Here is a 27,832-nt window from a genome sequence, read left to right as displayed (position 1 = left end):
CTCTGAGCCATCAGCCCAGAGCCCGACGCGGGGCTCGAACTCACGGACCGCGAGATCGTGACCTGGCTGAAGTCGGACGCTTAACCGACTGCGCCACCCAGGCGCCCCTCTCAGGTTCTTTCATATAGAAAAAGGAGGTAGGAGATCAGAGTCAGAGAGATATGTGAAGATGTTACATTGCTGGCTTTGAAGATGGAGCCAAGGGCCATAAACAAGGAGTGCACGTGACCTCTAGAAGCTGAAAAAGGAAGGAGACAGATTTTTCTCCTAGAGCTCCAGAAGGAACGCAGCCTACCAACATCTTAATTTTAGCCCAATGAAACCCATTTCAGATTTTTAACCTCCAGAACTATAAGATAATACATTTGTTTTGTTTTAAGCCATGACATTTTTGGTAACTTTTTACGGCAGTGATGGCATGATGGCATGCTTTTGCCCCACAAAATGGTTTCCTAAATTCTAAATGTCATTGGCTGCTTCAGTCCCTTTAACATATACCATTCCTGCAGCCAACCCTCTACCACTCCTTGTCTGCCTGGAAAACTTCATTCGTTCGTTAAAACCTTATTCAGATCTTACCTCCTCTAAAAAGCTTTCCTAATTGCCCTGCCTCCACACAGACTGATTTACTTTCTCCTCTGTAACATAAATGGTTCCGGGAGAATGAATCACAAGCACAAATACACATATACCCCCATTTTTCCTATATTAGCAAACCATAGAATGGTCGTTTGTGAACTTTTTATTTTTCCTGTGGCTATACCTTCAAAGTGCACATCTAATGCCCTTAATGAATCATCAAGTGTTTCTGGGGTACTACGGTATGCCAAAGGGCTTGGAATATAAGACTATACCATGCCCCACTTTAGTAAAGCTTTCTTTGACTATTCATTCTGGTCCATAGGTCCCCCATTATTTGTGACCCTCTTTTAGGAACAACCATGACCCGAATAGTGACATAGCCAAATCTGAACTTAGCTGACCTCATCTCCTTTATAAATCATTTCTCTTCCCAATGGTGGTACTCTTTCCTACTTTCAGTCCTTGAGATGATGGCCTTCCTGGTGTCCTGTTCCTCTCTTAAGACACAGGCTCTTAGGAAGTGCCAGACACATTCACTATGGCTCAATGACCATCAGAGTCCTGTCTCCGTAATTCAATAATTCAGAGGCACTGTGGGTGATGAAACTCAAGATATTCTTGCTTGCTCTGGATAGGTGCATTTTAGTACAGAGCCACTCTTTTTTTTTTTTTTAACGTTTACTTATTTTTGAGAAAGAGAGCGAGAGAGAGAGAGACAAAGAGAGACAGAGAGAGACAGAGCACAAATGGGGGAGGGGCAGAGAGAGAGAGAAACACAGAATCTGAAGCAGGCTTCAGGTTCTGGGCTGTCAGCACAGAGCCTGACATGGGGCTCAAACCCATGAACTGTGAGATCATGACCTCAGCTGAAATCGGACGCTTAACTGACTGAGCCACCCAGACGCCCCAATACAGAGCCACTCTTTACGTCCAGGTGAATGTGTGAGTCTCTTCTACCATGAGAAATTCAGATATTAGGGAGGGTGGGCAGGGAAAGTTTATCATTTGTCTATGATATCTTACTAAAGCATTGTCTAATTGCTCCAAATCACCCACCATCGGAATATGCCACCTCTTCCCATGACCTGTGTTGTGTTTCTTGTTCTGCCTGCTCTTTGAATCAAAGCGTGGTGAGCAGTCCACTCAAAGACAAAACTCTAAGGCCAGAGAAGGCCTCTGTACTTCCAGTTCCATTCAGCTGTTCATAGACAGTTTGAACAATGCTATTGCACAACCACTAAATTTTCTTGTTCTTTAGAAAACCATATAGTCTGAACTTTGAGAAATAATTTAACTTGGTCATTAAAAAAAATACTAGTGGAACAAATTTTTGTGTGTTGGAAGAGTTAGCTCAGAAAGAAAAACTGGGAATTGTATATTATTGACAGAAACAAAAGAGAAATGTTAAGAGTTGCGTAATAACTGTAGCCAACAGCCAAGTTTCAACTGTGCAGATTTCATTATCCTGAGCTCTTAATCACCAGTCCTAGGCAGGCAGGAGCTGCTCTGTGCATAATATAAACATCTCAGCTGGAATGGAGAACGGGTCCAGATCTGGGAAAGAGGCAGTCAGGGCTGGGCTGCGCTTCCCTAAATCAAAAGTTTAAAGAAATATATTTCTAGCATAAAATCGCCTTTCACATCAACAATATTTTTTTCAACTCAAAGTTTTGATTAAAACAGAAAGGAAAAGAGTTTAAGTAACAGAAAGGACAGTGCATATAAGTTCAGGAATACAGATAATACAGAGACACCTTTTAAAACATCCACTCATTATCCTCACGAGAGCCCTGTGATAATGGAGATGTCCACAAGATCATGCTCCCCATTTTTTTAAAACTTGTCAGTGGGGAAGGTGAGCCAGGATTGGAAATAAAGTTGCTATCTATCCACTGCCCTTAGTAAATGCTGTCCCAGTTGAAAAATAAGGAATAAAAAACTTAGCTTAAAAGATGCATACAAAAAAAATCCAGGCTAGTTTTCAGAACCACCATAAGTAAACTGTATGCTACGTTCTAGACATTCTGGTTGATTTTGTCTACAAATATGCCAGGTAACCTCTCCTTTGGTGACTTTGCTCTTGCTACTCTACTCAGACATCCTTTCTCATGCCCCGACCCACCACTGAAATTGTTCTGCACCTTTAGGACTCAGGCAGTTGTAATTAAAGAAATAATAGGCTGAGCGCTTCATGAGTGGCAGGCCTACAGTATTAGGTATGCAGTGGTAAACAGGCCAGGCGCTATTCTTGCTCTCACGGACTTCGTAATCAGGGGGGGAGGAACAGGTAGTTGTAATCATAGACTTGATTTCAGTTCCTTGAAGAACGAAAGGGTGTTATGAGAAAATAATGGGTGGGAGGCCTGCAGGAAAGACGAGGGAGGCCTCTGTGAGGAGGGCCCATTTTCTGGCTACTTGAAGAATGAGCAGGGCCCAGGCATGAGGAGGGAAAGGAAGCAGGCCCACTGGAGCTGGGGGCAGGGGAACAGGAGAGAGGAAGGTCGGACAGGAGGCAGGTGTCACATTACACACAGCCTTTTAGACTACAAAGGGGAACCTGAATTTTGTTCTAAGTACAGTGAGAAGACACTGAAATGTTGTAGGCAGAAGAATAACAGGTTCTGATTTGCTTTTTAAAAGCATTACTGATGGGGCACCTGGGTGGCTCAGTCAGTTAACAGTCCAGGTTCTGATCTCATGGTTTGTGAGTTCAAGCCCCTCTTCGGGCTCCATGCTGATAGTGCGGAGCCTGCTTGGGATTCCCTCCCTCTCTTTTTGCCACTCTCCCACTTGTGCACATGTGTGCTCTCTCTCTCTCAAAAAATAAACATTTAAAAAATGTTTTTTTTAAAGCAAACACTGAGACTGCTGTGTGGAGAACATAGCGTGGGGAATGGGAGGACTGGTTAGGATGCCCCCAGGTTCTCCGGGGAGAAGGATGGGGGCTTGGACCAGGAACTGGTCGAGATGGAGCAAAGTAGACAGATATAAGTTACACTTTAGAAGAAGGTGCACTGAAAACATTCTTCCTTTATACCAGGAATTCCTAGGGTATTCAACAAGTTCCAATTTGTCATATTGGCAGTTATGCTTATAGGTGTATGTAGTTGCTTTCACCTCACCAAGATTATACATTTTTGACAGCAGAGACTGTTATTCACCTTTAAATCCTCAAGTCTTTTCAATGCCTTGGCCATTTGTGGCTTTCAATAAATATTTGTTCAGTGGGATATCAAAGTACAGCGATTCCACCTTCCTCAGGAAACCCTCCGCCTGGATCCGATTGCAGACTTGCACTCGGCTATCTCTGGTGACTGATCACTAAGCCCGTGGCCTCGAGAGCAGCAGCATGTGGCTAAGCCCACAGTCAGTGAGAGGAACACCTTGAGGGACATCTGTGTGGCCCATCATGAGAGCGATATTTGACAGATGGCATCACACCAGCCGTGGCTCCCCATCAGGAAGAGCATCAGTAACCATGGGAACCACCAGGGACCAAGAACCAGGCCCCTTCACCAAATGATAAGGCAGGGGGCAGGAGGGAGCCCATATATAGGCACAGTGGAGCTTAGGGCTGAATTTGATTGGGGAAAAAAAAAGTAATGTCATCATTTGTCATGCTTTAGTGGGGAGAGCCAATTTATGAATCTCAATAATATTCACATGTAAGTGTCTCACAAAACTCCCATCAACTTGTGGACTTCAACATCCCCATTCAAGGGATTTCTAACCTTTTTGGCAAGTCACTAATTGGCTGGGAAAGAAGTGGAAAATGGAGGTACATGCACCCACTACCTATGGAGAGTGATTTATAAATGAATCTTGAATGAGGAAATTCAATCTATGCCTAAAAGACATCACAAGAGGCAATAGGTTGGACCTGAAGGCAAGACAGCTTTGGAATACATGCCTTGGATCTCCTGCTACACAGTCTCACTGAAATTAACCTTATTCTGCACAAAGAGCAGACTCCACAACAGTATCAGAATAAAGCTAAGGAGTAACCATATACCAGAAATTGGAAGGATTTCTGCCAAATTCACTTCCATGGAGCCAAGTGAGAACATCACTGAAGACCAAGCAGACTGCCCATTTCCACAGGGAAAAGAGCTGGGCTGGGAGGTAAGTAGGATGCTCTTGGGCACAGATGCTCATAGTCTGGAGTAATGAGAGCTGGCCTGACATGGGACTGAGGTGGAAGAAATCAGCTGTGGAGCCACTGGAAAGTCATGAGGAACCTGGTATGCTGTCCTAGGGGAGGATTAGTTCCAGTAAGCACCCCTTGCTGAGGGTGTACCAGGTAGACAGCACTGAGCATGGAAAAGACTCATTTTTGTTTTTCCTCCCCCAGCCTGCTTAGCCAAGCTGTTTCAGTTTTGATACTGCCACAGAAGTGACTGATCTTGTTAATGTGACAGGGGTAGGGGTAGGGGTGCAACCTCTAAGGCTGACCATTGGTATATCTTCAGTGGTGACACTCCTCACTAGTGGTCTTTTTAAAAATTTTTTTATTGAAAACTTTTTTTTTTTAACGTTTACTTATTTTTGAGACAGAGGGAGACAGAGTACAAGTGGGGGAGGGGCAGAGCGAGAGGGAGACACAGAATCTGAAGCAGGCTCCAGGCTCTGAGCTGTCAGCACAGAGCCTGGTGTGGGGTCCGAACTCATGAACCACAAGATTATGACCTGAGCCAAAGTCAGATGCCCAGCTGACTGAGCCACCCAGGCGCCCCCTCATTAGTGATCTTATCTTACCCTCCACAGATGTCTCTACATGCACAAGACTGAATAGCTTTGCTTGTCCACTCTGGAACTGAGTGGGCTCCTGAGTCACTATAGAGCCCTACTTTGCTCTCCAACACAGCCTAGGTTATCTAAGCATTTGGAATATACTTTAATCCTTGGCCAGAGGAATCCTTTTCTATGTGGATGGAATAAACAGAGACCAGCTAACATATGGTCTATTAAAAACCCTGACATGAAGGAAAGGTCTTCTACTGAAGTAGATATACTGTAAGAAACAGCAAAAGAAGGGGTGCCTGGGTAGCTCAGACAGTTAGTGTCTAGCTTTTGATTTTGGCTCAGATCATGATCCCACAGTTTGTGAGATTGAGCCCTGCATTAGGCTCTGTGCTGATAGCGGGGAGCCTGCTTGGGATTCTCTCTCCTTGCCCTTCTTCCCACTCGTTTTCTCTCTCTCTCTCTCAAAATAAATAAATAAATAAACTTAAAAAAAAAGAAAGAGCAGAAGAAAATATTTCTTTAAAAATATCTGAACCATGTAGTTGATCACACAAAAGAAGATAATGCAGGTATACAAACTAATAGCACATGAGGCTATAAAGAGGCAAAAGACAAGTAAAGACCATGGATAAGTGAAATATAAGAGAGCCAAATTAAAAAGCATAATGGCAACAGTAAAGAGCTTTGAAAATGTAGTAAAATGGATTCATGAGGTACAGACCAGACATGAGAAACTATGTATAGAAGGAAGGCCACCTGCAAATGATGTAACCGAAGATAATAAAGAGGCTGACCATTGATAGGCAATCCCCGGATAGTATGGCTTCTTGAGGAACTAAAGGAGCAAACCTTGATTTAATAAAACAAAATTTTCCCAATACAAAAATGAGAAGAAGGAAAAAAAAAGACTCTAGATCTATTTTCAGTAAAAGGTTTAAATACCAGTGGCAGAAAAAACTGTATAATAACCTTACAAATATTTTAGCAAAACATCTTCTAAAATTAACAGCCAAAGGCATTTCTTTCTAGAAGGAAATAATAATATGGACGACCACACACTTCACCAATACACTATTTTAAGACAGTAGAAAAACATAGAGCCTTGAAAGAGAAAGGACATAATAACAAGTTTCTGAATCTGGTCAAATTGTTATTTATGTAAAGGGAACCATAAGACTATTTTTAGGCATAAAAGACTCAGGGAGCAAAAACTCAGATTTCTTTGAATTAAACTTCTCAAGGATACTTGACAAAACACTCAGAGATAATTCAAGATCAAAAACTAAAACAAACAAACAAACCAAAAAACGTCTATTTCTGTGTAAAAGGACTGTGGAAACCAAAACCAACTGAAAATATAAAACTAACCTGCATAGTTATTTTGATTGTGATTTCAAAATTAGATAGAAAAAGTATCTGTAAAAGATAATTTAGGAGGTAAAAAAAAGGCAATTTGTGGTAAAAGCATAACAGTAATAATGAACCTTCACAGACCAAAAAGCTTACACTAAAAATGAAGACAAATTCTGTAAGGAGAAATCAATGAAAATTATCTACATGTAGGAGATGAAGAATCAGAATCAACATCAGATTAAGAAAGCAAAACTGAAAAACAACACAGGGAGGGCTTGAATAGCATAAAAAGTAGTGATAAATGGGGGTGCCTGGATGGCTCAGTACGTTAAACTTCCAACTTTGGTTCAGGTCAGGATTTCACAGTTGGTGAGTTTGAGCCCCACATCAGGCTGTTTGCTGTTAGCATGGAGCCTGCTTCTGATCCTCTGTCTTCCTCTCTCTCTCTGTCCCTCCCCTGCTCGTGTGCATGCTCTTTCTCTCTCTCAAAAATAAATAAACATTAAAAAAAGTGATAAATGAATAGATATCTCATATTCAATAAACTCCATGATAAGAGAGTGCACTGTCTTTTCAGGTGTTCTTGGCACATTTACAGAAGTTGACTAACCCACCAGAAGGAGAAAACCCCCCTCCCAAGCATAAGTTTTATCAATCAAATTCCCTAGCCACACACACAAATAAATAAATAAATGAAAAAGTTAAAAGGAATGGTTTTATTGACAGCAACAACAACAAAAAGCTCAGCCATTTGGAAATTAAAAAAAAATATGTTCTGGTATATCCATCTAAGGAAATGACTTTGTAAAAAGAAAATGTTTTAAAAGCAAATATATTTATCACATCTTTATCAAGAATAAGAAAAAAAAGGAAAACCACCCAAATCTATGACAAGGGAGGGAATAATTAAGGCACTGGCTTATCTGATCTTGGGCCAATTACTTAATCTCTCTAAACTTCTGTATCCTTATCTGTAAACTGGGGACAGTTGCCTCCCCTGATGGGTTGTTGTAAAGATTAAATTAGATAATGCTTGTAAAATATTTTAATCACTATACCTGCCATCAAGAAAATACCCAAGAAGTCTTTTCTATTAAGACTGTCATTATTTACAATCATGTTTATGTTGAGTTTGCATTAATATAGAAAAATGCTAATGTTACCCTATCTACGGGCAAGACCAGGAGAGCAATCTAAAAAATAGTTGATGAAAACCAGATAAAATAAACAAATACGTGTAACTCAAATAAATTTGGGCCTCCTTGTTCTTTCATTTTAAATACCATCTTAGCACGGTGACACATCTAAAAGAAACGCAAATGTGACTTTCAGAAAGCTAGGAAACAACATGGGTATTTAAGGATTGAGGGGAGTGGTTGACATGATATATATTGGGCATCTCGCAGCTAAACTCCTAAAAAGTTTCTTTGGGATGTGTCCCTGAAGAGTTCCATCCCTTGTGGTAACCGCTCAGGTCTGTCTGTCTTTCTGCCTCTTGGGACCGCAGATATTTTCTCCTGAGATGCTTCTCTATTACCTCTCCATGATAGCCATGGCTATCTTCTTATTTTACTTATATCTCCATCATTATTCCCCTCCACCATCTAAATGGATCTTCCTTGGATCTATCATTCCCACCCCCCTGCCCCCCAGGGGTAGGGGAGGAATAGGTGTGTATTACTATGTGAATACTTAAAATTTAATAATTGTGTCTCCATCATTGAAAGGGAAGCTGTTCCTCTTGCAAGAGCAATATACAGAAGGAAAATTCGAAGGAAGTGCACTGAACAGATAACAGGGATTGCTGTTGGATAATGGGGCTAAAACTTGTTGCCATTCTCCTACTTTCCTTTACTTTACAAATTTTCTATGACAAAAATATATTACCTTTTTAACAAAATTGGGATAAAGGTCACATGTTATAAAACTCATCCTTTTAAAGCATACAGTTTGAGGTTTTTTTATTACATTCACAAAGCCCTACAACCATGCCCACTATCTAATTCTGGAACATTTTCATCATCCCAAAAAGAAACATTGTGCCCATTAGCAGTCATTCTGTTCTCCACTGCCCCCCAACTCTGGAAACCATTAATTTACTTCCTGTCTCTATGAATTTGCCTGTTCTGTATATTTCTTATAAATGAAATCATACAATAAGCACCCTTTTGTGTCTGTCTGCTTCTATTGAACAAAATGCTTTCAAGTTCATCCATGTTGTATCATATATTCATGCTTCATTACTTTTTATGGATGAATAATATTCTTAAATGTATTCTACAATGGGAGAAATATCTTAGTTTTTTAAAAAGCTAATGGGTACATAAGTCTAACCTTTGACTGTCAATTCTAATAAGAGTATATATATATATATATATACAGTTCAATAATAAATGATTTTTGATGATGTATAAATTATTTTTCAAAATCATGTATTTATAAAGCTTCATGAGACTGTTAAACTTTTTTTTTTTCTCACTCAGGCTTTCAACTAAAAAACCCCCATGGGAATCTAAATGATAATCTAGCTGAATACCAGACAAAGAAATTGAACCACAGAGAGAGACAGCTGTGGACACCCAGGACACATATATTTCAAGCACAAGATGAAAAATTCTTGGCCTTTAAATTTTGAGTGTTCAGAGGGAATAGTTAGAGTAACTGAAATGAGAAATTAAAAAAAATTGTTTAGAAACACATCACATGAAATATTCTGTGATAATCAATTGTAGTTAAGATATTTGAAGCTTGGATCAATATAGTATAATTCAGCCTTACATTCATTAAGAAGAAAGAAATTCCAAATCTGTTTGTATTCACGCTGTGTATGTATTTGTGTACCTGCAAATCACAAACATATAAATACTGATGTACACTCAGTGTACAAATTTAATGTTATAATCTTTACTTGGAAAGGCAGATTGTACGTGTTTTCAGTTACAAGGGAGATAGCTCGATCAAAGCTGACTGCAGCTAGCTCACATTAAAGTGAGGGTTCAGTGAAAAATCAAATTCTATAAATGAATGACTTACCCAGGACATAAAATCTGGAGCATTTCAAACACACAGAGGGTGCACTGGGGTGATGTCCAAAAGTGGGGTGCTGGTGATATCGAGTTCTTGATCTAGGTGCTCATTACATATGTTCGGTTTTCAAAAATTCATCAAACTGTATACTTGTGATCTAAACACATTTCTCTATAGACATTATCCTTAAATATTTTTTTTAAGTTAAAAAAATTAAAGCAACAAAAGACACTACACATTGATTTTGGAGGGGCTGTGTATAAACCTTAGCTAAGGGCTGCATCAAGAAGATATGTCAAGAATTAATAATTAACACATTGGTTTAGTCTACAGAGAGATGTCAAAGTTGTAAGTGCTCATTTGAGAAAGCTAATATCAAGTCTGTAGACCAGATATGCTTAAAAATCCAACCTAATGAAGAAAGTCTCTGTTCACTGAAAGCATTCTCTGAAGATGTCACTGGGTCAGCTTCTGCAGGACCAGAGAGACCACTTGCTGTGAAACGTTCAGATACGATGACAGTAAAGCAACTGCATTTAATCATTTAGGAGACTATAATATGCCAGTTAGGATTAGGTTACGCTCTGATTCAGACAAATGAAGAAAACTGTTTTGTTTTTCTCCCCCAGGATTTTTTTTTAGCAAGTTAGACCATAAATACAAAAGTGTTGTGGACAAAAAGCAGACTCCTTAAAATCTCATATTTTATTAGAGGTTTTTGGCTAACATCAATGCACAGATTCCAGCTAATAATTTCAGGACACGTCCCTATACCCTCCAACTCTAGCTACGACTTATCACATAGAAGATTGTACGTTTTTTGAAAGCGGGATGAGGCACTGTTTGTGGGAGTGGAAAATAATACCATTATTTTGGAGTGCAACTGGTACTCAGAAGACTTTAAAATGTCCATACTTTTCATCTAATTATAAGACTTTATTCCTGGGTAAATAATTAGGGTATACAAAAAGATTCCATTAAAGGAATGTTATCATATCATTATTTGTGGAAACAAAATATTGGAAACAATTTTGGAAATCCAACGACAGGGGGTTGATTAAAAACAAAGAAACCCACAACAATAAATGTCCACATAGTAGGAGAGTATATAGCCATCAAAAATGTGTTATAGGAGTACATTGATATTGATAAACATATTTAAATGAAAAAAAGATTGCAAAAAAATTTACAGAATAACACTATTCCTTAAAAATTAAGTACCTAAATATACACAGCAACATTTGGCATCAAGAAACATTAAAATATTAATGCCAACTAGGATTATAATTGATTTAAACATTTTTCTTATCTATATATTCCATCTTTTCTAGAATAAACGTGTGTTATTTTATAACAAAGAAATTTTATAGAAAAGTGAGATGGGGAAGTAGGAAAACCAGGGACTAGAATATTTATGCATGTGAGAATGCATTCTTCCTTCATTAGGTGGAACTAATGTCTACTCTCTACCTTTGCTCTGCATACCTTGAAAGCTTTACGTGAAGTGCCTTTCAGTGCCTGCTGCCCCAGAAACCTTTCTTTAAATTCTGAGCAGCCATCCCACATCACCAGTGTTATCCTGGAGCTCCTGGTCATTCAGCTCCCTTGACTTAAATCAAAGGAACTAACATCTCAGTCGGCCCAAACACACACAAAACCACACAGCCACTCAGCCTAGAACAATGCGGCAAAGGATACACCTGCTGAACACCAGGGAAAACCTCCTTCTCTAATCTTTCCAGATCAAGTCATCAGACTTTGAGAGATTTCAGTTCTCTTTCAGAAGAGTCCTTGGTCTACTTCACATAAGTGGATTTTTAAAAATATTAGAATCTGAAATATTCTAAGGGTTCATTGTTGATTTTTGTTTGATAAACACAAAGGGAAACAATTCCCCTTCTTTGAAGCCTCTTTCTAGGATCCCTAATGATCAGCGGCCAAATTTAGCCTTGGCTGCATCTCCACTGTATCTATTATTCCTCCATGCTATTGATGTGAGGCTCAATCTCATCCCTATTTAGAGTGCACAAGAGCCAGCGTCTTGATGAAAGGGGAGGTTGGTGAACGTAAATTGAAAAGAGCCGGGAGAACATACTGTAATGAATGGAAACATACAGCTTCATGGTTTACGGTACTAAAATTACATTCACACAAAAGAATCAATAGCCTTGATCATATTATATGAGAAATAAGAAAGGAGGGGGAGTTGTAGAGAAGGCAGTCAAGATATCAGCTGATTAGAATTATTCCAGGTAATTTATTTAGTTTTGTTTTAAGTACTTCTGCCTGTATGATAATATTATTTTTTAAAGTAAGTTATTTATTTATTTATTTATTTATTTATTTATTTATTTATTGCAATCTCTACACCCAACATGAGGCTCGAACCCACAACCTCAACATCAAGAGTCACACGTTCTTCACGCCAGGCGCTTCACGATTTTTCTTGACAGCACTATTAATAATAGCCAACAGGTGGAAACAATCCACCAGCAGTAGAATAAAGAAGAATAAAGAAGAAATTGAACTCTAGTCATATACTGGGATACTACACAATGGATGAACTCTTGCTACATACATTAGGAATAAATCTCACAAACATAATATTGAGGGGATGAAGCCAGACACTAAAGAGATTTTGTTTATGTAAATGCTCAAAAGCAGGAAAATGAGTCTATGGTTACAAGTGAAGATAGCGGTTTCCTTGTTTGGGAAGTGACTGGGTAGGGATTTAAAAAGAGCTTCTGGGTGCTGGTGACTTTCTGTTTCTATATGTAGGTGCTGGTTATGTGGGTGTGTTCAGTTTGTGAAAAATCCTTTAAATTATATACTTATGATTTACGTATTTTTCTTTTAATAAGATACACATCAATAGGAATGTTTTAAATTCCAGTTCCTCGGCCCTGACTAAAATCTACTGGCTTTAGGTTATGGTTCTCTTGGGGTAGTCCAATGTGAAGCAAAGGTTGAGACTCACTGGACCAGACCATCTCTATCTAGTGGTGTGCTACAGCCAGCCTCTACCAGCTCGTGAGAGCTGGCTGTTAAATTCCAGGATTTTTGCAAACCTGTTAAAACCTAATGTACAGAGTTGTCAAGCTGTGATGTTGTACACATGAAATTAATGTAATGTGTGTCACTATACTTCAGTTAAAAAAATAAACAAAATAGGTTCAGTATTAAAAATTAAATTAGATCAAGTTTCAAACAAAGAAATACTAAAAACAAAGGTACTAAATGCTCAAAGCTCATCATTTTCTAATTATTGCATTACATTTTACAGTTACCTACATTTTGAGGTTATTTATGCCAATTTTGTCTGTATGATGGAAATACTTCACCACAGTGTTTATTGGGCCATCTCTCCCCAACTCCACACTCAGTGGCAATGGTAGCTTGAAACTGACTGAGGTGAGAGTCTGTATACCACAGAAATTGGCAACCACTACCAATTCAGGGCTTGCTTTGTTGTTTTGTTGCTTGACTTAAGAAAATGATTAAAAAATGTTAATGATGCAGATTAAATTTAGAAGTGTGTTACATGTGAATAGCACACTTTCGGAAATATCGTTATAGTATTTAAAAACTATTATCCGGTTCAGCAAAGAAGGTATTCGTATCTTTGATAAATGAGTACAATTCTGACATGCCTTTGTTGTTGCACTTTTATCCTGCTTATTAACATAATGGAAAATATCAGCCAATATTTATAAGGGAATTACACCCTTTCATCAATTGTACTGCAGGTAGCTTATGGATAAAAGAGTTGGACCAAAACCAGTGAGCATTCTATAAAACCCAACTGGCTTTACGGAATTTACAATAAAGAGTGTTGTATATATTTTTATTATTTGTAAATTGTGTGCTACATACATTCTTTATGTCAGTAAAATTTATAATAGACTTATGTATGCACATAAATACATTCTTTTTTTCCCCAGAGACCTGGTTGATTTACTAGCCCACTGCTGTGTACATCTCCTCCATGTTTAAGATTCCATGAGTGTCTATTATGATTTAAGAAACAAGCAAAAAAAAAAAAAAAAAAAAGAAACAAGCAAACAAAATAAGCAGCCTGTAAGGCATGAGTTTCAGCATAAGATATAGCAAAACCTACACTTTAGACCTTCACTATTCAAGATGTGGTCTTTGGCATCTATGGGGAGCTTGTGAGAAATTCATAATCCCACGCCAGAATTCCTCAATCAGAATCTGCATTTTATCAGGATGCCCAGGGGATTTGCATGCACAATTAAAGTTTGAGAGGGGCGCCTGGGTGGCTCAGTCGGTTAAGCGTCTGACTTCAACTCAAGTCATGATCTCACAGTCTGTGAGTTCGAGCCCCGTGTCGGGCTCTGTGCTGACAGCTCAGAGCCTGGAGCCTGCTTCAGACTCTGTGTCTCCCTCTCCCTCTGCCCCTCCCCTGCTCATGCTCTGTCTCTGTCTGTCTCAAAAATAAATAAAAATATTAAAAACAAATTTTAAAAAGTTTGAGAAGCACTGCTTTAAAAATAAACTCCTTGGTATGAACTGAAATTTATATAATCGATTTGGGATTAGTAATAAGGTTAGGGTCAGTCTAGCACCAGTTCAGCCCCTTCATAGCAAAGGAAAAAGACACATAATTGCTATACATAAACCTGAAGAAAAGGACGTGCCTCTTACAATATAGCTTTGTCAAACACTGAAAGGGAGACTGTGCCACCAGGAAAATAAAGGCTATTCTGGGCCACTTGGATTAGTAATTTAAAAAGGGGGGGGAAGTACAAGAAGGAAAAAATCACAACACTAGCTTCCCTCCATGTATGTGATGAATAAGACACGTTGCCAAAGACTTGGTTCCAAAAATCCAAAGCAGGGCAGCGACAGCCACATGACAGAGTGCGGCAGCTGGGGAGAGGAGTGTGAGGAAATACTTTCCAGAGATGTAATTTAGTCTAGGGTAGTTATCAAGTATGGAGGGTAAAAGGGGGAAATTGTAGTGCTTATGTTTTTCCTATCCATAGATCAGTCAGCAACATAGGACAAAAGGAAAAGCTAGGGCCAGAGCACAGAGAATACTTAATGCTACAGTTAATTGAAACGACGGTAGGAAAGTCTCGTGTATTTTGAAATTGAAAGCAAAAATGTTCTACTGGCGGTAATATTCTCTGAAAGTATTTCTTCGTTACTCGGCTGAAAATATAGTAGTTGCTTTGAGATGCAAAGGTCTGTGTGGAAAACGTGTTAGATACTTAAACAGTTCCGGAAGGAAATGGGAGCCACAAATCTCCAAGAGGAGCTTGGTATTAGTTTGTGGCAGATACTGAAGCAATAAAATAATTCAAGTAAACCATAGCAACCCTAGAGTACAAAGAGAACAAATGTAGTTGTGACTGGGCCACTGGTACCCCAAGAGACCCCGGCATGTGTTTTTACCCAAGGAAAAAGGTTACTGTAATAACCCCCTGCAATATCAAAATTCAAACAACTCTAGTTCATTTAGGGGAAAAATGATAGGACTGCCCTAGTGTGTTATTAACATTTCCCCTTGAAATACTCTAGAAAGGCTTAGAAGAGAACTATCCCTTACTGAGCAACTACTATGTGCTTTACATGTGTCATTTCATAACATCCTCATAATTCTCTAAGAGAGGTGATACTGTCTGCATTTCATAGATGAGAAAAATGAGGTCCAAAGAAGATTTACAGACATAGTCTGTAAAGAGCCAGAGCTCCACAGACAAAATTGAAAAGCTCCATACTTGATTAAAACTGATCGTTCCACGAAGACAGAGTGGTAGGGATGGGAGTGTGGGGCTGCTATGCTTTAAGTAAGCAGGAAGACTGTTCTACACCACCATCAATGAACAGAAATCAGGTTTCTCTTAGTGCCCCGAGATCCTCTTATCACCCATTTTGGGATGTATCTTAGGTTTCAGATGGATTTCATACTTGATAGTTGTAATTTTGGCTATGCTGGAGGCTTTGGAAGACTTGGCACAGTTCCGGCAGTGTTATGTTCTAGAACTGAGTCCTGGGCTCAGACTTGGGGACCCAGGTTTGCTTCCAGATGCATTAGATATTAACTATGAGAGGGGGTAAGCTCTATCACCTCTTTGGGTGGTAGGTTTTTCCACTTACATGAAGTTGTCTTAAGTATCTTTGAGGACCTTTCTGGATCCATGATTCTACCCTTCACAACTCAACTGTTTTAAGATTTGACTTTCATCAAAACATGTTAGAAATGACCTGGAAGGTTAACAAACTTGTCTGAACAAGCCAGCTATGTAGTTCAAGTCAGATTAAAAACAAAGCAAACAAAACAAAAAAAAACCCATAACAACAATTATTTAACCCCTGTACTCCACAATCTGCAAAGCTAACCTGGGATAAAATGCTTTATAGTGATTTCCGCCCCCCCCCCCCTTAGCAATTCATCTAAAACAAATGTATGTTCAAGTTCTTAAGCAGACCTGGGTGCAAATCCAAGCTCTACTTCCTGTTGCTCTTTCAACTTAGCATATCTGGAGTTCCATTTTTTGCTTCCACAAAATTGGAATTGATAATGAATATTAATTGAAATGCAGTAAAATGTCTGGCATCTAGTAGGAGCATATTAATTGCTGGTTATTGTTATTCTAGTGCTCATTAGGGGTTTGGACTATGGTTGAGTAACAGTTCAAAGGAACTTTCTTCACAGAGGGATGGAGCCTGAGATGGTAACCTCATTAGCACTGGGAATTTGGCATTAACGTGTGTCTAGGCACTAAATTAACAAAGGTGCAGAATGGAGACATGTAATTGCTTCTTCTGGACCTACTGGCATCCCTTTCTTTCTTTGTAAAACTTCCTAATTCACCCCTTAGTGGATAAAACCTTACCAGAGACATGCTAACATACTTGATGGGACAGCTGGAGGGAGTATTTGAAGAGAGAAGTGTCCTGGGGCACCTGGAAAGAGGGGCTGTCACACCCACAGTTCATATCAGGTTCTTTATTTGCCCATTTCCCGATTTCTGCCCTTTGTGCACAAGGAATATAGGGTTTCAGGAAGAGGAGGTGGAGACTTTGTTTATAAACTAACAAAAAAAATTCTGATGCTGACATGTAAACAACCAGTCCATACACATCCCATCTGTTTGAGTGACTGCCTCTTGGCCTCCACACCAAAGCTTTCCCCGCTTCGGCCCTCCCCCCCGTCCCACCTCCAGCCTCTTTCTATACAACATAAGTCACTCTTTTGTGACTTTATGTTTCCTTCCTTCCCCAAGTTTTGTTTTGGTGTTGTGAGGTTGGTGAGAAGCCTGAGTAGAGAAAAGAAGATGAACACAAAAACCAAATTCAGATCACCTGTACTCTTTTGAACCCTATTTATATGAAACCAGAGTGAGACCTTCAAATAATGAGACTGAACTGCCTGTTTTCCAAAAGGAAGACCAATAGAAAAGATTTAAAAATTTTTTTTTGTTTAGTATTTATTTATTTTTGAAGGGGGGGAGGGGCAGAGAGAGTGAGGGAGACCCAGAATCAGAAGCAGGCTCCAGGCTCTGAGCTGTCAGCACAGAGCCTGACACAGGGCTCAAACTCACAAACCGTGAGATCATGATCTGAGCTGAAGTCGGTCACTTAACCGACTGAGCCACCCAGACACCCCAAAAAGATTTTTTAAAATTCCTATTTACTACAGGTAAATTTCCCAAGTGAAAAACATAATAAAATTTCAAGTGTTTCCACCCATGTTTTGAAATAGGTCAAGCATATTAACCAAAGCCTTCTGAAGTTCAATAAAGCAAATGAATGACTGCCAATTAAATTATTACCAGGGATAACATGCTAATTATAAGGTCTCTTTTGGTCTCTTATGATTCAGAGTATAATTTTACTTTTTTACTTTTAGATTAAAAAATTTTTTTTTATGTTTATTTATTTTTGATAGAGACAGAGCACAAGTGGGGGAGGGGCAGAGAGCAAAGGAGACACAGAATCTGAAGCAGGCTCCAGGCTCTGAGCTGTCAGCACAGAGCCTGATGTGGGGCTCAAACTCACAAACCATGAGATCATGACCTGAGACAAAATCGGATGCCCACCGACTGAGCCACCCAGGTGCCCCATAGATTTAGATTTTTTAAAGTAAATTCTATGCCCAGCATGGGGTGTGAACTCAGGACCCTAAGATCAAGACTCACATGCTCTACTGACTAAGCCAGACAGGCTCTCTTATTTTTACTTTTTAAATAATTACAGGTTTATAGTTGCTATATTGATATTTTTATGACATATCAATCTTACAGTTAACCAAATATCAGTTGATGATGAGGTCTTAACCTGTAATTGGATCTTCTCAGTGTTCTTATGATCTATTCTGTAATAATACAGTATATAACAGCTTATACAGGACAAAGCTGTTATATAGGACAGCTTATAACAACCCCTTAAATGCTTAAAAGTATCTCTTAGCTAATTAAGGTTTTAGGGCTATTAGCTTGAGTTGGGGATATTAGTACATTTTATTTATTTATTTATTTTCAACCTTTATTTATTTTTGGGACAGAGAGAGACAGAGCATGAACGGGGGAGGGGCAGAGAGAGAGGGAGACACAGAATCGGAAACAGGCTCCAGGCTCTGAGCCATCAGCCCAGAGCCCGACGCGGGGCTCGAACTCACGGACCGCGAGATCGTGACCTGGCTGAAGTCGGACGCTTAACCGACTGCGCCACCCAGGCGCCCCAATACATTTTAAAAAAGATGATATATGAAGGTTTTATCAATTGTTCTCCATTTCATTTTTAATTATTTTTATATAATACTCCCTAAGAAGGATTATTATATTGTATTGTAACAACTGTTACAAATTATTTTGCAAAAATAGGCAAGAGGGGAAGAGAAGGCTGTCAACCCTGGTAAAAATGGAAAATGTCCTGCTTAATCTTTACTGGCCATTTTCAGGACTTTGCTTGGGATTTATCTATTATGCATCCAAATCTATCTACATGGCACATTTTAGGCAAATTGAGGTTCCAAAAGGAATTGAGTGTTTTAAAGTATCATGCTAAATAGTAAAGCTTTCTCAAAGATGCTGTGCAGATTCAAACAGCTCACAATTTTGTTACAATGCTTTTGAAGCAATAACACCTTTGAGTATGAGATACTGTAATTTAGCAGTTCTAGATGACTGCATAATCTCTCCCTGTTGGGTTGAAATTCTGCCTTCTGTCTTTTCCTAAACTTGCACTCATTTATCATCTATCCAGACAAAATATGTGCTTGGACTTTCTTCCATGCATACAAGGAATTGGAAAGTAATCCCACAGAATGGAAAATGCTGAACTTCTCGTAAATGTACCACTGACCTCCCAATTTAGCCTTTTGGCATGCATGATCTTGATGTATTCTTTAACTTTTCATATGTGGATGTTTAACATCTTGCCTTTTAAATCTGTTCGTAAGATCCTTAAGACCACAGACCCCCTGATAAAAACTTTCTTAAATCTTAGAGAGTGCCATGCCAGAAAGTACACATGAATACTTATTATTTCACTGTTTTATTTAAGAGAATGGTATTTATTCTTTTTCAGCAGTTGGGCCATTTCATGTTATTATATGAACTGTAATCACCATGTTATCTTAGGCAAGTCACTTAACCTTTCTTTGCCCCAACTTCCCTATTGGAGAAGAATTTTTCAACTAGAAAGTTTAGGTTTTAGAGTAAGATGGGATTTTTAAAAAATCCTATTTCTTCCATTTACTAAAAGTAGGAATTGAATATATTATCTAACCTCTCTACACTTCCAATTCTTCACCTGTCTTATGGGGATCAAGAGAGTGGTTTTACTCCACAGGGTTTTTTGTTGGTTTTTGTTTTTAGGTGCAGATGAGAACATAAATGTAAAGAATGCAGCACATTAACTGAAAATAAAAAGAGAGCTATTATTATATCAAGTTTCTTCCAGCTCTAGAGTGTTAAGATTAGGGTAGAAGTAAAACTTTAATAATCAAACACCCAGATCCCCAGTATCCTCAATGATTCTGGCATCACTCTGATCCCAACATAAAAAAAAAAAAGTCAAAGTACAAACCTATTCAAGGTCCATTTTAGTGCCATTTTACTCACAGAGTAAATAGAATAATTTTATTAATCGTTGAACTTGTGATGTTCATAACTGAGTCCCTGAAAAAAATGTTAAAGTCAATTGTTTTAAGACAAATGACTAAGAAACCTGTTCTGAAATACATGCTCAGAATTAGACACAAGATGTCATCGAGCTATGGCCATGGGTTTGCACAAAGACACTGACCTGGCTTGCTGGAAGTGAAGAACAGAACACCCTGCTCACAGCTGGGCTCACCTACATAGAAGAGAGAAACACTTTATAAGACTTACTTCTGTCCAGAAGCACATGGACAACCACTAACATTTTCAACACATAATTTTCTGTCCCCCCACCCCCCGAAAGGGCAGAATCCGCTTTACTTTTGCCAAGTGCCAGTGTTAAAGTGGCATTTCTTTGGGTCAAATACATCCTGAAATAGCTAGGTTAACATTTTGTAGCATTTGTGAAAAATGTATTTCTGAGCATTTGGGGATGATACAAAAAAAGCACTTGGCCCAAACCCACGGATGGGAACAAGGAAAACCTTACAGGCATTTTACCATACAGAAGTCATACACGTGGACACACTACTCTTCCTAAATAACATTTTTTGGCTATATTATCATAAATAAAAGACCATATGCTTCTAGGTTTTTCCTTTCAAGTTATATTTGTATAGTTTATAAGTTTATAACTTACAAAACTCGTCATTGGGTGAATGACATCAAATTATTTGTGTTTCTATTTTTACCTCTGTGATCACACACAGCACTACATACTTACATTTGCACTACCTTCAAAATTTGGGATAAAAACAATCAATGGGCAAGGTCAGAAGAATACTGACCATGATTTTATTGTTTCCCAATAATCATTTCAAAGTCTTCCACACTGAGAGGAACTGGTTAAACCCCTTTCCCACTATATCTGCATATGATCCAGGAATCTCAGAGGCAACCTCATATAATAATTGACTGCTTACTCCACCTGCAGAGCAGTAGGCAGACATTATTTATACCGAAAATAACTCATGTTTATTTTCTACCAACCAGTGACTCTTCTGCATCCACAAAGTTATTGGAAAGGAAACAGAATTCCAAATTTTAAAGAGTGTTTGTAAACAAACTTATCAATGTATGTTTAGAAAAGCCTGGAGCTTGTAGGAGGTCACACAAACACAGCCTATTGGCTATTTATATCTGCTGATAGTGAGAGGACTTTATACAAAGATGAAAACTACCAATAACAATATTTTCCTCAGTTTAGAGAGGATACACAGGCCAGTGTAAACTATACAGCATAGCCCTGGTTGAGGATGAGGGAGCCCCAAACTAGAGAAACCTCAAGTTGAGCATCTGGCTGGAGTCCAGCAGAACTGCATGAACAGAACAGGTTCGGGGGAGTTCAAAGTCAAGGCGGCTCTTCTGGTCTTAACTTCCTGGATCTTCCTAGGCCTGGATGTCTTTGTATATATATCAACCTTCATGCAATTTTTCCCCCAGCAAATGTGTACAGTCAGCTCAAAAGGCACAGCTTGTGTGCTGACGTGCAAAGCCAAGTCAAAACCCTGCGCTTGGCGCTCCCTTCTAACTTTCTGGCTTGTCCAAGTCTAAATATTGACATTGCTCCTCAGTTGAGATGTTTGATACTGCTGAGGATAGAAAAGGCTCAGCTAAAAGTAGGATCTAATGATATATTTTTACATAGTTGTGCCTTCTTTCCACTTCTCCTTCCTTCCTTCCTTCCTTCCTTCCTTCCTTCCTTCCTTCCTTCCTTCCTTCCTTCCTTCCTTCCTTTATCTTTCTTTCGAAAGGGTGTTGGATTCCCTTGTCTGCACATCTCCCCTTCCCCACCCTTCACGCCATTGTTCTCCCCGAAAGCTGAGCACACAGAAACAAGGTAAGGTGTTTTGCAAGCCCCTCATGGCAGCTCCTCCTGTTGTCACAGCAACTCACAACAGATTCCATAGACACGGGATTGGGGGTGGGGAGCGCCAAACTGTGGGCTGACCCGTCAACTCTCCAGGGGGTGCAAGCGCTAAAGGGACTAGCGATCCACCTTTTCAGGTCCTCCGGCTCCCCACCACTGTTCTTCGAAGGAAAAGAGCCCTGTCGTCGACGCGGCACCACCCCCTCCCTAGCGCCGCCAGCCTGCTAAGGGTGCCTGTTGTACATTTTCTCAGCTCCAAGAAGGGGTGCGGCTGTGCGGGCGCTCCTAGAAATCTCTTCGGCTTGCCTCTGCCGTGAGGGTTCCCGGCCTCGCAGAGAGGCGAGGGCGGCTCCCACAGCAGCTCGGTCCCACAACTCTCTCTCGGGACGCTGCGGGCCGCTTGGCGCGGCCCGGAGGCCCCCACCTGCCCCCCGCTGGGGCCCGGGCGGTGGGGAGGGGGGCCCCGCGGCGGCTGCTCCAAGAATAAGTTTCATACCATAGCGCACTCACGACACAGAACCTACCCAGAAGCCGAGCGAGACGCGAGCTCTCTCCGCCTTCAAGGGGTGGGGGGAGTGGGGGGGGTCCCCGCCACTCAGCAGCAGCCACGACTGCGCGCGGTCGCGGGTGTGCGGGACCCCTGCGCGCCGCGTGCAGCCCGCCGCCCAACTTTGCACAAAGGCAGCATGGCACTGCCTCCCGGTTCGGGCTCGCCCGGCGCCGCGGCCGCTCTTCCCGGTCCGGGGGAGAGGGGCTCGCCCTTTGCCACCCCAGCCCTCCCCGCCTGCTTGTGCCCCCACCCCGCTCCCGGGCGGGCCAGCCTGGCGGAACCCAGCGGCCGGCCCCGAGCTCCGCCGCCGTGGCGGCCGCCGCTCGCACTGTGACGTTAGCAGCCTTCGCGGCTATTTATATCCACACGATTGGATTTCATTCATGAAACCAGGGCCTGGTGTGTCTGTGCGCTGGGGCGCCGGTGGCAAAGGTGCCTCAGCTTTACGCAGATACGGGGGGGCCCGGGCTGGGAAGCGGGCTGCCCGGGACAAACAGGCGCAGAGCGGGGAGACCCCGACCCTTCTCCCACGCGGCAGGGAGGGTCGGGTCAGGGCGACCTGTGCCCCCTCTCTATTCCCCAGCGCCCCACCCACACCCCTACAACTGATGGCCCTTTGTCCCAGGCTCTGGAAAAGTAAGTTGGGCCACTAACCGGCTGGGCAGCATGGCTTTCTTCCCCCTAGGAGCTGACCGGCCGCGGACTCCGAGGGAGGACATTGGCTTTTGTTTCAAAAGCGAGCCCAGCTGCTGACTAAGGACTGCGTTAGCCCAGCCTCCTCCTCTCCTGGGAGGTTGCACGTGCTGCCGGGCTCCCCCCTCTGGGTTACCTTCCTCTGTGACTTGGGGTCCCCGCAGGGGGCGTAAGCACGACTTGGCTGTCCCCAGAACCGAGGAAGGAGGGGATTTACGACCTCCTACAAATGGCTGAGTGAGGAAGTGAAATTGGCGTCGGGCGCTCATGGGTTGTCAGTATTCTTGGAAGGCCAGGACAGTGCATTCCTCCTCATGAACTTTCCCCCCTCTTCTAGGCTGGCCGTGACCCCTGAGGACAGGACCAGGGGTAGTTTTCATGCATTCACATAACAAAAACTTATTGAGTGCTCACCCAGTGTCAGGTACCCTGCGAAGCTCTAAGAGAGTGACAACGAACACAGCCAGCTTTGTCCTGGCCCTCAAGGAGCTTTCACTCAGTCTGCTAAAATTAGGGTGCCTTAAACCTCCTTAGTCTTGGCCTATAAAGAACTGGGGGATAAAGGTATTGATGTGTTCACCTGCCTTAGGAATTTATTCATTTTATAAATCTAGATGGCTGTGTACCAAGGGGGATACAAAGATGGCAACAATGTGCCCTTAGTCCCCAAGGAGTTTTCAGGTACTGTGTTCCTAAGGTGTTGAAAAGCTAGGGAAAAGGGAGCCTTTTAAGGGCAACTGCTTTGTTCAAGCCATCCCCATTGAACTGTCTTTGGAAATGGAGTCATGGGTCCATAATCTTTGATATCCAGAAGACAGAGAGGGTAGTGAAAAGTCAAACATGGGGATCTACTCTAAGAACTTCAAGACAGAGACCTGAGGAGGTGATCATTTACTTGGCCCAAAACAGACCTCCCTTAGTCTATTTAAAAATGACCCTATTTTGAAAGGTTTAATCAATACAGATTCTTTTCAGGAACACATTTCTTGGGAAAAGTTAATTAACCCTGTTCATTGCTGGCAATCAGTCCTTTTTATTGCAAGCTATTTCTCTTCAAACTGCCCTGGGGACTAAGAAATAGGGTAGAAATTCAAAAGAAACAGGAACCAACATGTATTGCAGCACTCATATGTGGTAGGTGATAGTCTAGGAGGTTTAAAGCAATTTTCTCAATTAATACAAATGATGAGGTGGGTGCTATTATCATCATAACAATTTTATATATGAGAAACTGAGGCATGCAGAAGTAGGTGTTTGTTTTGTTTGTTTTTGTTTTTTAGATTTTGACAGCTGCATTTGCACAGCTGTTAGCCTGGCCAAGACCTTCTTTTAACGATGTTGACAGCGTTAGCCTGGCCAAGACCTTCTTTTATCATTAACTTGCTTTTTGACATCCTTTCTTTCATTTCCTCAATTATAAATTAAAAAAGAATTAAGCAGCATGCTTAAGCACAAGCAAGTACTAGGACCAGAAAGATACCTATACAAAGATACCCATACCCAGTTGACAGGCTACCTACCATTTGCCATCCACCCCCAGGGGACACAGAGGCTCACTTAGGTCTTCCAGAAGATGCTTCTTATAATAGGAGCTAAATAACAAATAGTCATCATGGAACTACCCAGTTTGATGTCTAAATTTGAGGGAAACTGACAGGAAGAACTTTCAGGAAAATAAACTGGTGTAAATGGTAAATCAGATAAGGCAGAGGAAAAGTCACTGTTCCAGGAAGTCCTTTCAAACAAAAGCAGTGATCTGAGGAAGAGATTGTCATAATGGTGCTTTGTAGCTCCCAAATGTTACACAGAAAACCCCTGATTCTGTAAAAGTGGGAGAAAATGAGCAAAAAATACAGACTATATTATGCCAACAAGAGCGAAAAGGAACACAAAGAATCCCTGGAGTCACTGCCATGAGTGTATCGTTCTTATTACCACAAAATAATTCACATTTAAATACTAAAATTGTTGCATGGTAATAAAATCAATACTATTAGCTTTTAATAAATATTCAAAATTGGTACTTAAGCTTAATTAAACCAACACTGTGTATTTAAACACTTTTGGAATTGCTTGAAAGTGGTGTAAAAACTTTTGACTAGCTTTTATGGTTAAATATTTACCAAAGTCATAGGATTAAAAAAAATTCCCACAAGCAAGAAACAGAACTGTTTCATTATCACAAATGAACTTCCTCTTCCTACCTCTTTGTATTTGCATCCCCCCCAACATTAATCTGTCCTTCATCACCAGAGTTTTGCCACTGTGAGACTGTTAAATTAACCGGTAGCATACAGTTGACTTTTTTTTTTTTTAATGAAGCATAATGCCCTTGAAGTTCATCCAGGGTGTTACATGTATCACTAGCTCATTCCTTTTTATTACTAAATAAATTTCTATTGCATGGATGCATCAGAGTTTGTCCATCCATTTACCCACTGAAGGATGTTTGAGTAATTCTCAGTATTTTGCTGTTACCAATAACACTTCTGTAAACATTTGTATATAGACATTTGTATGAACGTGGGTTTTTATTTCTTTGGGATGAATGCCAAAGAATACAATTGTTGGGTCATATGCTAAGAAACTGTCAAACAGCGTTCCAGAGTACCATTTTACATTTCCACCACTAATGTTTGAGAGATCTAGTTTCTCCACATTCTCACCAGCCTTTGGTATTATCACTATTTTTTTAATTTCTTTTTTTTTAAGTTTATTTATTTGAGAGAGAGGGAGAGCATATGCACACATGCATAAGCAAAGGGCAAAGAGAGAGAGAGAGAGACAGAGAGAGAGAGAGAGAGAGAGAGAGAGAGAGAGAGAGAATCCCAAGCAGGCTCCACACTGTGGAGCCCTATTGAGGGCTGGAACGTTAACCATGAGATCATGACCTGAGTCGAAGTTGGAAACTTAACCAACTGAACCACCCAGGCTCACTATTTTTTAAAAACTCACTTGTTCAGTAATTTTGTTGGGACAACATATTGTTTTAATTTTCATTTCCCAAATGTCTAATGATTTTGAACATCTTTTCTTGTTCTTTTTTGCCATCCATATCCCTTTTTTGCTGAAATACCTGTTCATGTCTTTTGCTTATTTTATAATCGGAATATTACTATTTTTAATTACTGAGTTTTGAGAGTTTTTTCAAAAATATATGCTATGATAATAGAATTTTCAAAGTGCAAATTAAATACTACCGCAAGACAATTCTAATTTTGATGCCAACACTATTGTTCAACATTTCTGTTGCCATTAGTTTTATAGAGAACATTCTCAGACAGTTACATGAAGTAACTTACATGAAACCTCTCTAGTGACAGCCCTTTCAGGGTTTTACAAACCTGCATTTCAGCGGTGGGTAACAGCCTCAGAACGGCCAGCGCCAGCGCACGGGGCTGCAGCCCAAGAAGCCCAGACCCTGCCGCCGCGCAGGCGCAAACGCTCCTCCAGCGCCCAGGCCCAGCGAGGCAGCTGCCCCAGCCGTGGGCGCCCTGAGGAGGACCGCCTTGCGCGGTAGGCGTCATCCCCCTTGGACGTGGGGAGGGTGTCGTTGCTATTTGGAGAATAGTATCCTGGGTGGCGAGTTCCAGGTGTTCCAGAGAAATTTCATGGGCAAGTACTACCAAGTGTTGAACACGTGGAAGGGAATGAACTCACCCATGTTTTTAAGAACAGGTGCGTTTGGTAGAAAGATGCTAAAAAAAACAGCTGTTGGAGCAGATTCCTGGAGTTACACGGCAGCTCACGTAACGGCCAACAAGTCCGCTGCACTGTGAAAATGCTAGTGGCATAGTTGATCTACTGACCCACATTTTTGGGTTTTCTGGCTTTTAAAGAAACGTTTCTGGACTCCCGAACAGAATAGGGTCTCTGGGCCCTGGCCTCAAGCGGTGGTTTAATGGCGACTTGCTTGTACATCTTGCATGCTAGAAGAACCATGACTCTAGCCCCCACTACCTGGCAGTGGGGTCGGTCTGGTCAGTGGGGTCCAAAAGGCTGGGTGCGGCTCGGCTAATGATGACAGGCAGGTAAGATGGACCCTGGTGTGGGTCTCTTCATTAATGCCAAACATTGAAGGCTCAGAAAGGAAATGACCTGAGCCTTCTGGCATCTCTGTTTCTCCTGAAAGATTTTCTGTATTCAGGAATTCTAGTACTTCTTCTGCCAGAGTAGATACTTCTCCAAGGTGTCAGACTACTCCTAGGCCGGATGTTGTCCAGCATTCTGTAGGGAGGGTAGGGGCCCATCCCTAGCTTTCATGTAGTTGATACATCAATGAAATGGAGACACCTGAGGTCAGTGAATCCTTTCTGTCCCATATACTACAGGCAGGTTTTGCATGAATCTGTATGTTCATAGCTTTTTCACTTGGATAAAAGTAAAAACCCTTAAGTCCAAGTAGCTAAGCTGTGTGTGTGTGTGTGTGTGTGTGTGTGTGTGTGTGTGTTTGACTACTTGGAAATTTATCTCAGGTGTTACTCAAACCAGTTCTTGAGATCTCTGAAGGTTCTACTTTCTGTTCACTGTTTTGGGGAAATCTTGTCTGTGGGAATCAACGGAAAGAGATATCCTTTACCTAAAAACTACAAGTGGAAATGAACTCCTAGTCTTGGGTTTGTGGTCCAGTTATCACTGTTTGTCCTAATTTAGTCTGTATGAGAAACTTAAAAAATTTTTTTTAATGTTTATTTTTGAGAGAGAGAGAGAGAGAGCACAAGCAGGGGAAGGGGGGAGAAAGAGAGACAGACAGACATGAAGACACAGAATATGAAGCAGGCTTCAGGCTCTGAGCTGTCAGCACAGAGCCCATCACGGGGCTTGAACCCACAAACTACAAGATCATAACCTAAGCCGAAGTCGTAAGTTAACCGACTGAGC

The 27,832-nt window shown here is 40.9% G+C and overlaps 1 protein-coding gene across 5 annotated transcripts in view; it reads right to left on the bottom strand.

Moving 5' to 3' along the window:
* RHOBTB1 (Rho related BTB domain containing 1) overlaps positions 1–27,832 on the bottom strand; it is a 122,618-nt gene that overhangs the window by 43,652 nt on the left and 51,134 nt on the right. For 2 of the 5 annotated variants that reach the window (XM_030334452.1, XM_030334453.2), the window contains exon 3: positions 19,984–20,034. The exons of 1 other annotated variant lie outside the window; for it this stretch is intronic. The gene's annotated coding sequence lies outside the window, so the exon portion shown is untranslated. Of the gene's footprint in view, positions 1–19,983; positions 20,035–22,232; positions 22,315–22,912; positions 22,933–27,832 lie in introns of those variants that run through there. 2 more of the 5 variants (XM_030334455.1, XM_030334454.1) reach the window with 2 other exon arrangements.

The sequence above is a fragment of the Lynx canadensis genome, chromosome D2 (genome assembly GCF_007474595.2).
Source record: "Lynx canadensis isolate LIC74 chromosome D2, mLynCan4.pri.v2, whole genome shotgun sequence".
Classification (NCBI taxonomy): Eukaryota; Metazoa; Chordata; class Mammalia; order Carnivora; family Felidae; genus Lynx; species Lynx canadensis.
This window is presented reverse-complemented; position numbering and strand designations above follow the sequence as displayed.